This window comes from Triturus cristatus, chromosome 1_1, assembly GCF_964204655.1.
Source record: "Triturus cristatus chromosome 1_1, aTriCri1.1, whole genome shotgun sequence".
NCBI lineage: Eukaryota > Metazoa > Chordata > Amphibia > Caudata > Salamandridae > Triturus > Triturus cristatus.
This window is the reverse complement of record NC_140579.1, coordinates 1,286,015,619-1,286,030,365: the sequence shown is the minus strand read 5'-3', so window position 1 is coordinate 1,286,030,365 and position 14,747 is coordinate 1,286,015,619.

Genomic DNA, 14,747 nt, shown 5'->3' with positions numbered 1-14,747 from the left:
CGGGGGGCATATTGGTTTTATCGCACATTCATTGTGGATTACTCCTGTGGATGACCTATCTCGTAGCATAGACGCTGTTGGGGTGAATGTTGTACAGTTGTGCTCAGTTTGGTGGACTGGTCACTGCACCACGTTCTGATTTGGCTGGAGGGCGGAGTACGGGGGAAGGGGATTGACTGCATTTTGTTTTGTGACCTAATAAAGTCTGTTTAAAAAAAAAAAATCAAGCAGTGGAAGCAGGATTATAGTTCATGTGCCTTCTACCCCAAGAGCTGGAGCGGGTGGTCTGTAAGACGGCTTAAATACTTGCTTATCAGGAATGTTTTCTCAGCTTTTGATGAGACACCAGTCAGCAGCTTTGGAAACCTTAACTTCCCAAGTGGCAGAGTTGCATTCTGTCACATTCAATAGTTTAGTTTGGACATCTTGAATGTTTCGCAACAGCTTCTGACGAATTTCTAGGTCAAACAATTTTTCTTCTGCCACCTTCCCAGGGAGACTGAGATCAGGTATATACTCCGCAGAGCATATAATATGTAGACCAACTACCTATTACTCCTCTAAGCAAATTATGTATTGCTCTCTAGATTTACTACAGATTAGGCAACCAACTCAGTACTAAATTCAATACCTCAGAGGTCAAGACTTGTTGAACACACCAAAGCTCACTCACCTAACTAATTGCTTACTAGCCAAGGCAGGTTGGTGAATTGCAGATAAACACCCAGAGCAGAGGTAACATCCCTGGAAATCTTTGAGGCAAACAAAGGAACACTACCTTAATGAGAAGGATAACAAGCATTGGCATGGCCAATAGGTCTCGACTTTGGGACCTTATAAGTGTTAATTTATCCAGCTCAATATCCTTGGTGCAACAACATCAAGTGTTGCATGGCTAAACACTTATAAGGTCCCAAAGGCGAGACCTATTGGCTATGCCAATGCTTGTTTATGTTGGGTGCGTGCATGTGTGTGTATGAACGTTTGTGTATTTTTTTGAGTGTGCATGCTGTGAATGGATGTGTGTGTTTGTATGTGCTGGGTATATATGTGCATGTGTGAAAGAGTTTGTGTGTGTGCCCACCTCACCACTGCTGCACATTACAAACTGCCACTAAGCAAAGGCAATGCCAGGGGTAGCATTTGCTTACAGGGCCTTAGTGTGGAACCAAAAGCAGCCCTGGCCAAAATGTACAAACCAGTCCCGCTCCCTTTGTCTCCTCACACCATCTTTTCTCATCCAGCCATTCTCTCTCTTCTTCCTCTCTGCTCGCTGTCTCTGTGCTTTCCTCCTTTCGCTCATTCTCTTTCCCTCTTGAAGCCTCACCTTGTCTGCTGCAAATAAGCCCGGGTAGCAGGGGAAAGTGAGAGAGGCACCAGGAGTGGACTGAGCTCCAAACGCTCCAGCCCAATTCACGGCTTCATCAGAATATCGCAGAACCCATATAAGCCGGTTCTGGGTCTCCCGTGGCGTTCCGCGTGCCAAATACGAGCATTATTTTCAGGTGTTAAGGAAGTCATGAGCGCACTTGCGAAATCACCACGATTTCTGACCTCTTCCATTTCCTAACCTGTGACCCAGTTGGCACATTTCACAGAAAGAGGCGTGCAGCAGCGCGCATTACGAGTCACAAAGCCTCGTGAAGCGCCTGTAAATTATTTTCGAAAAAGGGGATTGCAGAAAATGAATTGCAATTATTTACAGCACAAGGCGTGTTATCAACATCTTGCTAAGAGCCGCCATGCCCTTTACAGTTCAATAGCTTTTTGTCTTCATTTACGTAACCTGGCGGCAACCCATATATAGCGATGCACGAGGACAGGATGGGTGGTTCTGATTGGTAGAGGCTGTGACTAGTAAAGTCAAAATTTCCGACTGAAGATCAAAGGCACCTCCTCGATACAGACAAAGCCTTCGAGTGCCCCTGGCTTGACTTTAGATTTCCATGGCACCGGCGCGCAAGAGCGAGCAGCAGGCCATATGTTTTGAATTATCGCGCCTGTGTCTGGGCACGATGATTCAAAACATATGGCGCCCGTGCGGCTAACCGCAAGCAATAGGCCACGCTCGTGCGTGTGTGGCCTATTGCTTGCAGTTACCCGCGTGTGGTGAGCATTTGAAAGCCCCTTACAATAAGTCTCGCAGAGCAGCGCATGCTTGCTGCTAGGCGAGACCTAAAAATTACTCCTGTGGCTTTCATACGGCAGGTATTTTCGACTGCTCAAGCATATCAGCATTCCTTTGTGACCCAAACCCATAAGAATCTGGAGCCTGAATCACCAGTAAATGATATAAAATAATATTTGTTACATCTGTGATTAATTAACCCGGACATTGTCAAGGGAAAGATCTCTGCAAAAGCATAATCTAAATAGTATGGGGAGTCTGCAAGGGTCTTAAAACTTTTTTTTATCATTCACTAAAAAAATATTGCATCACTGCACATATTTATTTTTCCTCTAGTTTGTTTTATTGAGCATGGCTACCTTAGACACCAGTTTCGTCGCTTTATCTTTGACATTGCAGATTTTACGCCAGCATATGCAGACGCATTAACCCTCTGATCTGCCATGATTAAAACTAAAACAGATCACTCATCTAAGAGCACGTTTCTCTTTCACTCCCAGTTTGAAAACCAGTAGAGTGATATCTGAACGGAAGGATGAAGAGTGGTTCAAAGACTCCGCTCCCATTGATGTTGCTTAAATTAATGGTAAAATATGTGCGCCGATTTTGACTTGAGATCAGGTTACTTGCAGATTCCTTAGAAAGGTATGATCTGCATCTACAGCAAAGCAAAGTTTGCCGCACAGTTCCTTAAATGTGAACTTCTTCACTTTTATGGTCCACGATGCTTGGCACAGACCAACAGAAAGCTTGCCTCTGAAAGACCGCCACCTTCCCCAGAATTTCTATTCCTTTATTGACTTCCCTTCTAATTAGCTGAATCAGTTTAGGCGTTAATGTACAGAATGTACATTGTAAGCTGTAAAGTGTATTAAAAAGGAATCCTACACTGCTCTAGTGTCGGAACTGAAGGATCGGCTTTACTTAATGGAAGTAACAGGGATTGGGTATTGCTGTTCAAGAAGACAGGTTTGAAGTTGCTAACGCCAAAGTTCCTTGCACTGCAACACAAACCAACCACCGGCTATACAGTCATTCACAAGGAACCGCTCTGTTGTACTAGCATGGATAAAACATTTAGGAGTCGATTATTATGTGTAAGGATTTATTAATGGCAGCATTGTTAAGGCATTGTAAAAAAAATGCTGATTGCAGTACATGAGATGAGCTACAAACTTTGTATTGAACAGCGTTTAAAATAAGAAATGTGCTGCACCACATTATTCTCTGTGGGGGAGTGAAGCTGTGAAAATGTGATTAGTACAGGAATTACATATTTGTACGACCATCATGTGAATTATGTGCATGTAAAGTGCTGAGAAATCAATCGCTAGGTTTGTTTTGTCTGGAACATGTCGGTTTACAGTCCATGTGAAATCACTGTGCATGTTTTCATCCTATATCCTAAAGAAAACGTGAGAAAAATACATCAATACAAAGACTTCACTTGCTCAACCTAATTTAGCAAGTAAACTCTCGAAAGTATGAAATCCCCAGCAAGGATTATATTTTTTAACATAGACTGTGAAATAATCACAGAGCCAGGTGCAGGATAAATAGCAGCTAAGCAATATTACATTAAAATGCACTATTCTGCATTTTTAAGAGTTAATTTAGTAACTGTATGTGGTTAGTAATGTTCTACTCTAGTCGGGTGTTCAGAAAAGACAATTACTATTTGTGATGTAAACGTTTTAAGGTATGGATCTTCCTGTGAGATATTTATTAAGTTACTGCAAACAAATCAGGACTATTAATAGCCCATAAATGATTTTGTATAGGAATCTAAAAATACTGAAACCAATTGGAATAAGACAAGCATTTAGATACTGCCTTTTAGGCGCTATGTTTTAGCTACCAGGTTAATTTCTAATCTGGTGTTGTGAGTGTGCATGCAAACGTATATGCATGCCTACATTTATATAGTCCAATACTTTTTAGCAGAGTCTGTCAGGTTTATTAAAACCAGAAAGAGACGAGTGTTCAATCTATAACTGCAAGGCACTGTAATGCTTTGATATTGCAGCTGGTTTAAAATAGCTTTTATATTATGGTGAGCTTCTGTCTTCAGAGTATATTAAGCCTGCACTTGGGACTCACTCCTTAAGGGAAAGACATGTAGAACTGAATTTCTATCTGTCCCACTTGCTTGATTTCTTGAGCCTATATGAAAAGTCCACTTGCCAAACATGACAATGTTATTAACTCCCTACTTTGAGGGGCAGCTCTTTGTTAAGACTGGAGGCCAGTCATCTTCTACAAAACATTATGCAAAAAAAAATGATGTCACAAACATCAGATAAAGTCGTCCAGAATTATTATTTTTTAAATTTTGTGTGGTATGCACACTTTATTTTGCTTATAGTCTAGTTAAATTTACAACCAATATTCTTAAATGATTCTAGTGAACTGTTGTCACTTCTGCTGTGCTACCCCGAAGCGCTATTTATGGATTGATTGCATGTATGGTATGTATTTACATGTATGCACATGTTGTGCACATTCGGTAGGAACTAGTCCTGTTGTGTGATCTATTGTGTAAGTCACCTATAGACTAATACTACTTAATTCAGTAAGTATGTTACTTGTGGAAGTGTAAAAATGTGTATGCCAGCACATGGTCTAAACCCAGCCAACACCAGACAAATGATTCTGTCATTCTTTAGCAAAACCCGATTAACATTTTGTGGTGTATGGGGTATGTAGTGATCAAGTCCACGCAGGTTGAGATGATTCAAAGAGGTTTTATTGAAGATACTTACAAGATCACAGGGACACCCCACCAGGAGCAGCCATCAAGTTGCTCAGCCCACTCAACTGTGTCTTTTCTGACTGAATCATAACATTCTAAACAGCATCATCAAATTAACATTCCATTGGTGGTAAATAGCATTGCATTTACTAAAGTCAGGATATAACATATCCTCCTTTCTTATACGGAAAAACAAAATGAAAAGAAAATGAAAGAGGAGAACTGGAGATTGAGAGAGAGAATTGAAGAAACAACGAGAAGATAAGAAAAGTGATAGAAGTTAAAGAAAACAGGACAGATGGAAAAACAACTGACAGGAACAGCCCATCCTCCCTTCTACAAAGAAAAAGGAAGGACACAAAGTGCCAATGACAAACTCCCAAACACACCAGCTGGCCAGACAAGTACGCAAAGAAGTGGGAAGAAGAAAAGAAACAACGGTGAGATGAACTCAGACACGGACAAGATGAGACAAATAAAGGAAAATGGGAAACAAGCACGCAAGCAAAAAAAAAATGAAGAAAGAGGCACTGGAAATGACTAAAAGTAAAAAAAGAGGAAAACTGAATACAAGACAGATAGAGGGCAGATGAGAAAAATACAATAAAATGTAACTTCTAAGACCCTCTCAGATATTAACAAAGTGAGATAATAAAGACATAACTTTGCAAAACGTAATATGGAGTTGACATTTGTAGTATAGGGGTAATGGGACTTTGACCCATACAAAGTGCAACCTCTTATGTTTACATTTTACCCTACACAGGGTGTTGTGAGGATTTCAGATCCAACAAACATACCACATACCTGTAAGGGATCAAGTGACCATAACTAAGAGCAAGTTAGACAATGTCAACAACAGTATATGGGTCATGACCCATAGAATCTCCGAACAGCATGTGGAGATTAGAGAATGTTAACCAGATAATATGGGTGTGAACCCATGACTAAACCCTAGGAAAGAGATGGTTAATAAAAGCAAAACTTTTGTAATCTATGCATAAGTGCGCTAAAGGGACTAAAACCCATTGCATACGCACAATGTAGAACAACTGAACTCATCGTACAACCCTATGAAGGATAAAATGGAGAAAACAAACTGTAAAATGAATATGACAAATGAAACAATGGACTCCAAAAGTGAGAACTTCGGGTCCATGCACGCGCAATGTAAATCCAAGAAAATCAAAGTACAATTGAAACCCATTGTAGTCCCAGAGTAGGGAAGAAAAAAGCATGCAAAATGGACTCTTGACAGCGAACCCTTGCATAGATCCTCTGTGAGAGGGAAAACAGAATAATGTAATGGACTCCTGACGGCGTTTACCAACTTGGTGTATACCTAGGGTCCATGGAAAACAGAATAATGTAATGGACTCTTGACGGCGTTTACCAACTTGGCGTATACCTAGGGTCCATGGACAATAGTGTTGAAGGCAGACCGGTGATCCACGCCGGTGAGCGACTACTCACTCGAGCTTTAGAAAGCACAAGACACCCTAGCATAAGGGACAAGACGTAAACATGCCTAACATGTCACCATATCTATGTAGCGCATACAAGCATGTGTTCAGAAACAGTGGAGAACATAGTTCGGTGCAAAAATATTACCAATATGCATCATGACTTTGAGATGATACAAATGCTAAAAACTGCAAGTAAAGGAGACAACTTTGCTGCCAACAAACATGTGACTATGTGAGAGAATATGGTGCCAATGGACATGTACATGTAAAACATTTGAAAGCTAGAAAAACACACCATAAGTTAACTATAACATAATAGTCACTGGTGTGCTTGTCACCAAGATTGGAACAAGGCAGACAAAACTGGACCCAACAGCAACTTGAGAGGAAAAGGATACAGAATAGATAAGCAAGCAAGTACTTTATGTGAAGGACGACGTAAACTAACGATCCATGAGCTGATTGACATGTTGAAGATCACTGAAATATGGCGGTGCAATAAGAAACCACAGGCTGATGTTCAGAAGAGATATAGGAAGATGTAACTCTAAACAGCAAAGCTCGTGCAAAATATAAACTGTCAATCAACTTTAAAGAAACCCCACAAACCCGGTTGAAGAACAGCAGCACTGAAGCAGGAAAAAAAAAACAGAAAACAGAACTTGGTTGTTGCCATGAAGATACTTGATTTGCGCCGTGAAAATACGTGGTTGGCAGGGACTGTGACATGGAACAATCAAAACGAAGAATGTGCCAACCGCAAGATGACGGGACGTATCCCACGGCATGTTGGATAGCTTGCAGCAAGAACGTGGGCTAAAACATCTCGCAGTAGAGAACCAGAGTGAGTGCACGTCATAGGAGACACCACGGAGGCAAAAGAAACTCAGTAAGGCTGAGAGCGAGATAGTGTGCGTGGTAGAGAGGCACAAGGGTTTTTAAAAAGAAAAACATCGGCTGAACTGCTGTGTAGCCTTGCTGAAAATCAATTACTTAAAACGATATTAAAAAAGGTATTTCCCTTGTAAACATTGAACACACAACACTCGATTGAATACACAGTACCCATAAGGCTTCTTAGTGTAGACGAGCACTTCACTTGACAAGGAACACAAAATCAAGCAGGCAAAAAACACAAATGCCAGGATTGCTTGATATGAGGCAACCACAAAATAAATGTCCATCCCTCTGCATAAAATGTAATCTAGTTGTTAAAGGCGTTGGAAGACATAGGCGTTGGCATTTTAACATTAACCAGATTAAATGGGTAGGAATCCATGACTGAAACCTAGAAATACAAATGGTTAACAAATGCAAACAGATGATTCATGCATAAATAAGCAGATGGGACTAAGGCCCATAACATACACCCTGTGTGGAGCTCTAATGACAGTAAACCACAAAAGGACAATAACCTATGCATAGTCGCCCTGCGTGTACAAAGATGTAAAATAAAAACAGAACAAACATAGCTTTAATACCCCTAGTGGTGATGACACAGAGAAAACGAAAAGGAGTTGAATGATGTGAGCAAATAGATATGGGTTGGAACCCATATATTTAATGCAAACGGACTTACACCCTTGCATAGCTCCCAGGAGGGAGGTAGAAAAGAGTTGTGCACACCCTATGTAGGGTAAACAAATAAGACGAGAGGTGTCCGTGTATGGACAACTAGTGTGAAGCTTCCACACTGTGCACTAAAGGAACATAAATGCTAGCTTTTCGGGTAGGAACCCGAATACGTGGGTAGGAACCCATGACATAATGTAGGCAGGAACCCTAACCAATGGGTAGGAACCCATGACAAAACTCTATGGATAGTGAAGCACAATGCAAAAGGCCTATAACCTATGCATAGACAAGCACATGTGCAATCCTAAGAAGGATCAAACGAGAAAAGACATCAGAGTATAGTAAAATGTGAAACGATGGCAAAAACATTAGCATTTGTAACAACAATGTGATGAGTATAGTAAAATACGAAACGATGGCAAAAACATTAGCATTTGTAACAACAATGTGGTCAAAAACGATTTCAACATGTAGCACAGCTATAATTGTGCCAGACTGTTCGCTAGAAAACAGTACCTGGAAGTGCCATATCACATTCAGATGGCACAAGAACATGACAGGTCAGAAAGTCCAGATTATACATCGCATGACTCCACGTGATAACTGACTTGGATCCAGTTTAGTTAAGGCAGACAGTCGAAGACAGTTACGCTTGTAAAAGTCTACATTCCAGAATGAGTCCCTCGACGATGATGGTTGCTTGACATGCAGTTGAGGAAGAAACGGCGGGTAGTGTGTCGTAACCGGGCACCATCTGAAATGGTTAAACTTGGTTGAGTCAACGTTGTTGAGTTGTTGGTTGAGGCAGCGTTGTTCGAGGAAATGATGCCCACAGTGTTGCAGCATACGGATCCCTTCTGCCAACCGTAAGATGGCGCAACGCACCCTACATCGAGCCGGATGGCTCGCAGTACGTCTGTGCGTGCGGGATCACAGGGAAGACAGAGGAGCCCGAGACAAGTACCATGGAGACCTCACGGGACAGAAATAGGAGGTAAGAGCGCGTTCTGCTGCAACTGCGCGCGACATACTTTTGAAAAGGCAACATGGCAGTTGGAAATAGCCTACAGAGAGAAGTCTCAAAAGGCAGCCATCAACCACGGACACAATAGCCTGTTGCCGACAGTTTCCTGATGCGAACAAAGTCCAAGTTCAGTGAAACGTTCACCATCCAAGGTCCTTAACAAGCCCCTCAGACACTCCTCGCTACAGTGGGACCACATAAACAAACATAGTACAGTGCATATCTCTAACAATAGAGTTGACTTAACGATGTAGGATGCCCACTTCCCTCTGGCACTGCCAAAACAAATCAAACAGGTTGAGTCACACCACACTAACTATGCAAAACGCAGACTTCAGGAGGTGTACAGGTTCACAGTCCCAAAGTAGGAGGACTCAGTAGGAGTAGCAGGGAAAAGACACCTTTTCAAAGTACTACGTTGAATAAATAAGATCACTTGAAGCTGCAGCAATTATAGAAAGAGCAGGATTGCAGAGAAGTTGAATGACTATAGAAAGCGCAGGATTGTAGAGAAGTGCAGGATACTTGAATGGAACAGACATCCAGATAGAAGAGAAACCATGGTTGGCGCACACATGAAAAGACACACTTCTTCACCAGACAGTGTAGACGTTGATGTGTGGCACTGAAGACGGTAAAACAGGCTTCCCCTCACTGAAGGCACAGCACAGAATACAGATGGTGGCAGGCTTGAAGACTTGAAGAGTGTCAGGCTTACCCTCACTGAAGGCACAGCACAGAACACGGACTTTGGCAGGCTTACCCTCACTGAAGGCACAGCATAAGACGCAGACGTTGGCAGGCGCAGACATTGGCAGGCTTACCCTGGCTGAAGGCACAGCACAAAGCGTAGACTTTAGTAAGTAGGCTTACCCTCACTGAAGGCACAGCACAGTACAACTGGCAGACTGCTGTGGGCGACCGATGGGAGGTCACTGGTGGGGTCAAGGATGCCAGTTGAAAGTAGATGCTTAGCTTGAGTAGCTGTAGAGTCTGTACTTGAATTAGCTTGAGGTTTGAAGAGATGATAGATGTGGGTTCTTTTGAAGATCGTCGCCAAAAATTGTAGTGATCAAGTCCACGCAGGTTGAGATTATTCAAAGAGGTTTTATTGAAGATAGTTACAAGATCACAGGGAGACCCCACCAGGAGCAGCCATCAAGTTGCTCAGCCACTCAACTGTGTCTTTTCTGACTGAATCATAACATTCTAAACAGCATCATCAAATTAACATTCCATTGGTGGTAAATAGCATTGCATTTACTAAAGTCAGGATATAACAGGGTAGTTGACCACTAAACCATGTCTGGTGTTCATGATCTCTCAGAAGAGACTTCTAGGTCTCAGTAGTGTACCTACGTAACTCCAAATTGGGCAGGTGTGTATGCCTAAAAGCTCCTACTGTTGGGAAGTATATCATCAAACTCCAACACTCCACCCATAAGTGGAAATATTTTCAAGAGAAATGCAGTAAATGCATTTACAAACATTTCAAAGAGGTATGAGTGTGTGCATTAACCCTCTCTTCCTGTTAGGAACGCTTCTAGCAAAGAAATGTGTATATTCCCTGAAATAACTCCTATCGCTATAGAAGCTAATCGTGCCATGTCTGCAAACTGATTCAATAAACATGAGATTCATACTGAGAAGTCCAATGGAGAACATCATTTTATCAGTTAAGCACTTAACAAACCTATGTTAAATGGTGTTGTCTATTTAACAAATCGGAGGTAACACCAGTTCCTGACATCCATTTTGAAGATTAAAATTGCGCTGAAACCAGTAGAAAGTCAAGAAAATCCAGACATGCCACATTGAGAACCAAAGCTGTGTAAATTGAGTCTTTGGCCCAGCTCTACAAGGTTTGTTTTCACAGCCAGGAGTAACACGAGTGAACTTAGTTAAATGCACCAGTGCTAAATGTGAAAGACAGGTAATTTGTGGCCCCACAGAAAGCCCACCCAGTACACAATTGAGGTGGTCTCAATGTTTTTGGGTTACTAACAGGGTAAAGTGCTAATCCAAACAATCATTCATTAATGATTTACACTAGAAACGGAATATGAAGTTCAACACACTTATTTTAAAATAGTAATTTTAAATTGCCGGAATCTAGTGACCATAATAGTGGCAAAATCACAGAGGATAAAAGGCAGCTTAACTATTCAAAAACAGGGAAAACAGGGACAACATAACAGTTTACAGACCTTAACACCCTCACTTTGCTATCTCTAAGTGCTATGCTAGTTCTAGCAGATGAATAAATAACAGGCCTGCGTTCGGTGGGTGGCGCGCATACTTGGATAACAAGGTTTGTTGTCTGTTTTAAATAGCTTGTCAGCTATTTTGAGCACAAGGCCAAGAACTAGGAGATTGCGTCTACGCAAGAACACAATCCTGGCATCAGTTTGTGAAGGCAGAATTGGAATGCTTCACAGAGCCTCGGAGAGTCTTGCTGGAGGCTTCTTTGGTGGAGATGGAATCTGGTGCTGTGCTCATCTGGATGTGTGTCAGTGACCTGGGTGAAATTTCTTTCCTGACTAGTGGAAGTCTTTTTATACTGCATCATATCTAAAATGGAATTTGCTACATTTAAGAATGTGTGATATAACCAAAAAGCATCAAAAAGCCAGTCTAAGATACATTCCTTTAAACATATAAGGTAAAAGTGCAACAATTCAGAATAAACTATTTTGATTCTTATTCTTTGTTTGACCTTGAAATTGAGATAACAGGTCACTTTGTTCAGATTGATGTCCATAAGGTGTTCTGTTGATGTCTATATCTAAATGACTTGACACTTTTACAGTTCTTGGAAGGGTATGCACAGGTAACATCTGCATCAAAGGAAGACCTGTTGAGGATTCTGCAGTAATACAGAAAATTGAGCCTCGGCCTACTTAAAATGGAGTTGGGCCTTATAGTCTTTACGTCATAATGACATGCAGGATTGTGCTAAAGGCAAACAAGCTGTACAGCCGAACTAAAATGGAGACTAGCTAAAATGGAACCTGTACTGTACTGTGGCTCAGGGAGTCAAAAGCCTGCACACTGCGTGGGTGAACTGTTTGGGTCTATGACTAGCAAAGAACAACTGGGAGATTCTTGGGCTCCTAAAAAAACATTTAAATCCTTAATGGGTGGCTGAAAACACCCCGTTATAGAGGTGGCAAAGATTCAGCTTACCCCTCACCCAATGCTCACGCAAACAGGGCACCCAAACACAGAGAGTGTTGGATTGCTGGTGTTTGAATAACCCTGGCAACTAATAATTGAAACACAACATTAGACTGGCAAGTTGCTTGCAAAACCTAAAGCTCAAAGCCATAAAATCATTTAACATAAAGATGATGATTGGGGCCCAGCGACAATCAGCGCAGAAGCCAAGTGTCAAAATAACAAGTAACAACTTCAGACCTAATACCCAAACTGGTCCAAAAGGAAAACTTGGAAGTCCCAGCCACAAAGGTGGATATTCCCCTATTAATTGAGGAGTTAAAGAACATTAATGTCCTACTTGTGACAAGACTTTACAAAAGCACTGACAGATGTGGACCATTTGGTTCAGAAAGTTGAACACTGAGTGGATCAGTTGGAAGTGGCCATGGTGGAAGGAGTCTACAAAAGAGATAATCTAGAGATAACAGTACAAGAAGTGGAAAAACAGGATCTGGCACTGCTGTAAAGGGTTGATGACATGGAGAACCTATATCGTCAGAACAATATACACATCAGAGGGATAGCAGAGACAGTGCACGGACCAGGATTTGGAGGAATACTTTCAATGTCTGTTTAAAGCCTTCCTTCACAAATTGGATGAATCAACTTAGACAAAACCACAGAGTTCAGCATCTACCACACAAGGAAATAAACACTGGATATGTTAACACAGGCACGCTGTTTTAAGGTCAAGGAAGAAAGCATGAAAGTGCTCTGAAAGCTTGACCTAATATTATTCTTGTTTCAGGATCTCTCAGCCTAAATCTGGTAAAACGATGATGACTCAAGATAGTTACCGATCATCTGAAGGCTAAAGAAATTCCGGACAAATGGGGTCCTCCTTCGGGTTACAGTTCATGCTCAAGGGGAAGGCCATGTCAGTCTCAACTAAAGAAGAAGCCATTAGATTTCTAAACTTACACCCAGAGCAGGGTAAAATGGTGGTAAGACCAACTGAACCAAGACCAACCTGGCAGAGACAAGAATCTCAACAACAATCTAGAGGGGACAAGAGAAAGATGATGAATAGGAGTGGCAAAGAGGACCCCCAAAACAACAAAGCAGATTCTCACTCCCCATTGGTGACCCCAACAGGATGGACAACTAGCAGCACTACAGACCTTCACTAGTGCAAGAACTACAACGTGAGTCACCATGGACTAAAATGAATAAGATCTGTGTATCACAGGACAATGATAGTTGGCTGGGGCACTTCAAAGCACAGAAAATCTGTCAGGTGAACCAAACTAACAAATTACTTACCTTCATTAATGCCTTTTTTAGTAGAGACTCTATTTATCCGAAGATTCCTCACTTTGAGAATATTCGCAGAATCAAACTGAATCTGGGAACCTTTGTAGTAATTACCTTGTGCGTCAGTAGCTGGTGTCATGCTGCTCTGCGTCAAGTCGGGCTTGCCCCAGATGCAACATTGGAGCCACTATATCTGCTCCACCTCCATGCACTAATGTCAATGTCAGTTTCTTTCCAATATTTGTCCGCTTCGACGGAAGCTGAGACATTGAAATCAGAATATGGCAGTGCACTGACTTCTAGAATGGAATGTTATTAATGGCCTGTATAAATTCCTTCCACAGAACAGGGAGGAGGGTGGGTCAGTGAGCAATTTGATGTTAGGTAGTCTGTCACTTCTGTTCTCCTAAAAGACATTTCTAACTGCAGATTTCTTACCCCGTGAATAGAGACCAAAGCAGTACCTCTCCAAGTGGAGGGTCTGTGGAATGGCTCAGACCAGGTAATCGTGCAGGATAGATCAGGAAAAGTACAAGGAGGGAAAACCATGTTGCCATCTAGCACATATCTACAATTGGTGCATCATGCACTAGCACAGTTGTAGCAGCCTTCTCTCTGGTGGAATAAGCATACAGACCTTCTGGGCATTGCTTCTTGGCCAGCCCATAGCAGATCTTGATGCATAACGCAATCCATAGGGAGAAGATTCTCTTTTGGACAACTTTGCTTTTCTTAGTTCCAGAGAAACCGACAAACAGTTATTCTCCTTTTGGTATTCTGTGGTCCGATCATCATAGAAGCTAAAGGCCTTCTTAAGATCCAAACTATATAGACGCTCTTCTTCTCTGGAAAGATGAGGCGATGCATAGAAAGTCAGTAAGGTGATGGACTGCCTTATGTGGAAGGGTGTGGCTACCTTAGGCAGGAATGCTGCTTTTATCTGGAGTACTAATTTCTTCAGAAAGAAAAATGTGTATCAACTGACGCCTTCAATTTCCATGCTTGGTTGTGCAGTTTATTGTGAAAGACTTGGACCTGCTGATGCAACAGGATGTCCTTACGAAGTGGCAGCCGTATCGGTGGACAGGTACTAATGTCCAGAAGTTAATGTAGCATTCTCTGCTCGGCCATCTGAAGCCACTAGCATGACTTGGGCCTGATCTCTCTGTATCTTTTGCAGCATTCTGGGCAGGAGAGGGAGGCATACGGGAATCCAGACACCTAATGCTGGCAGATGGTGTCTCCAAGGGAGGGCTGCCTTGAGAACTCCAACGTGCAAGAATTTTGACACTGTGCGTTCTCTGCAGTGGAGAATGGATCGAGGTAGAG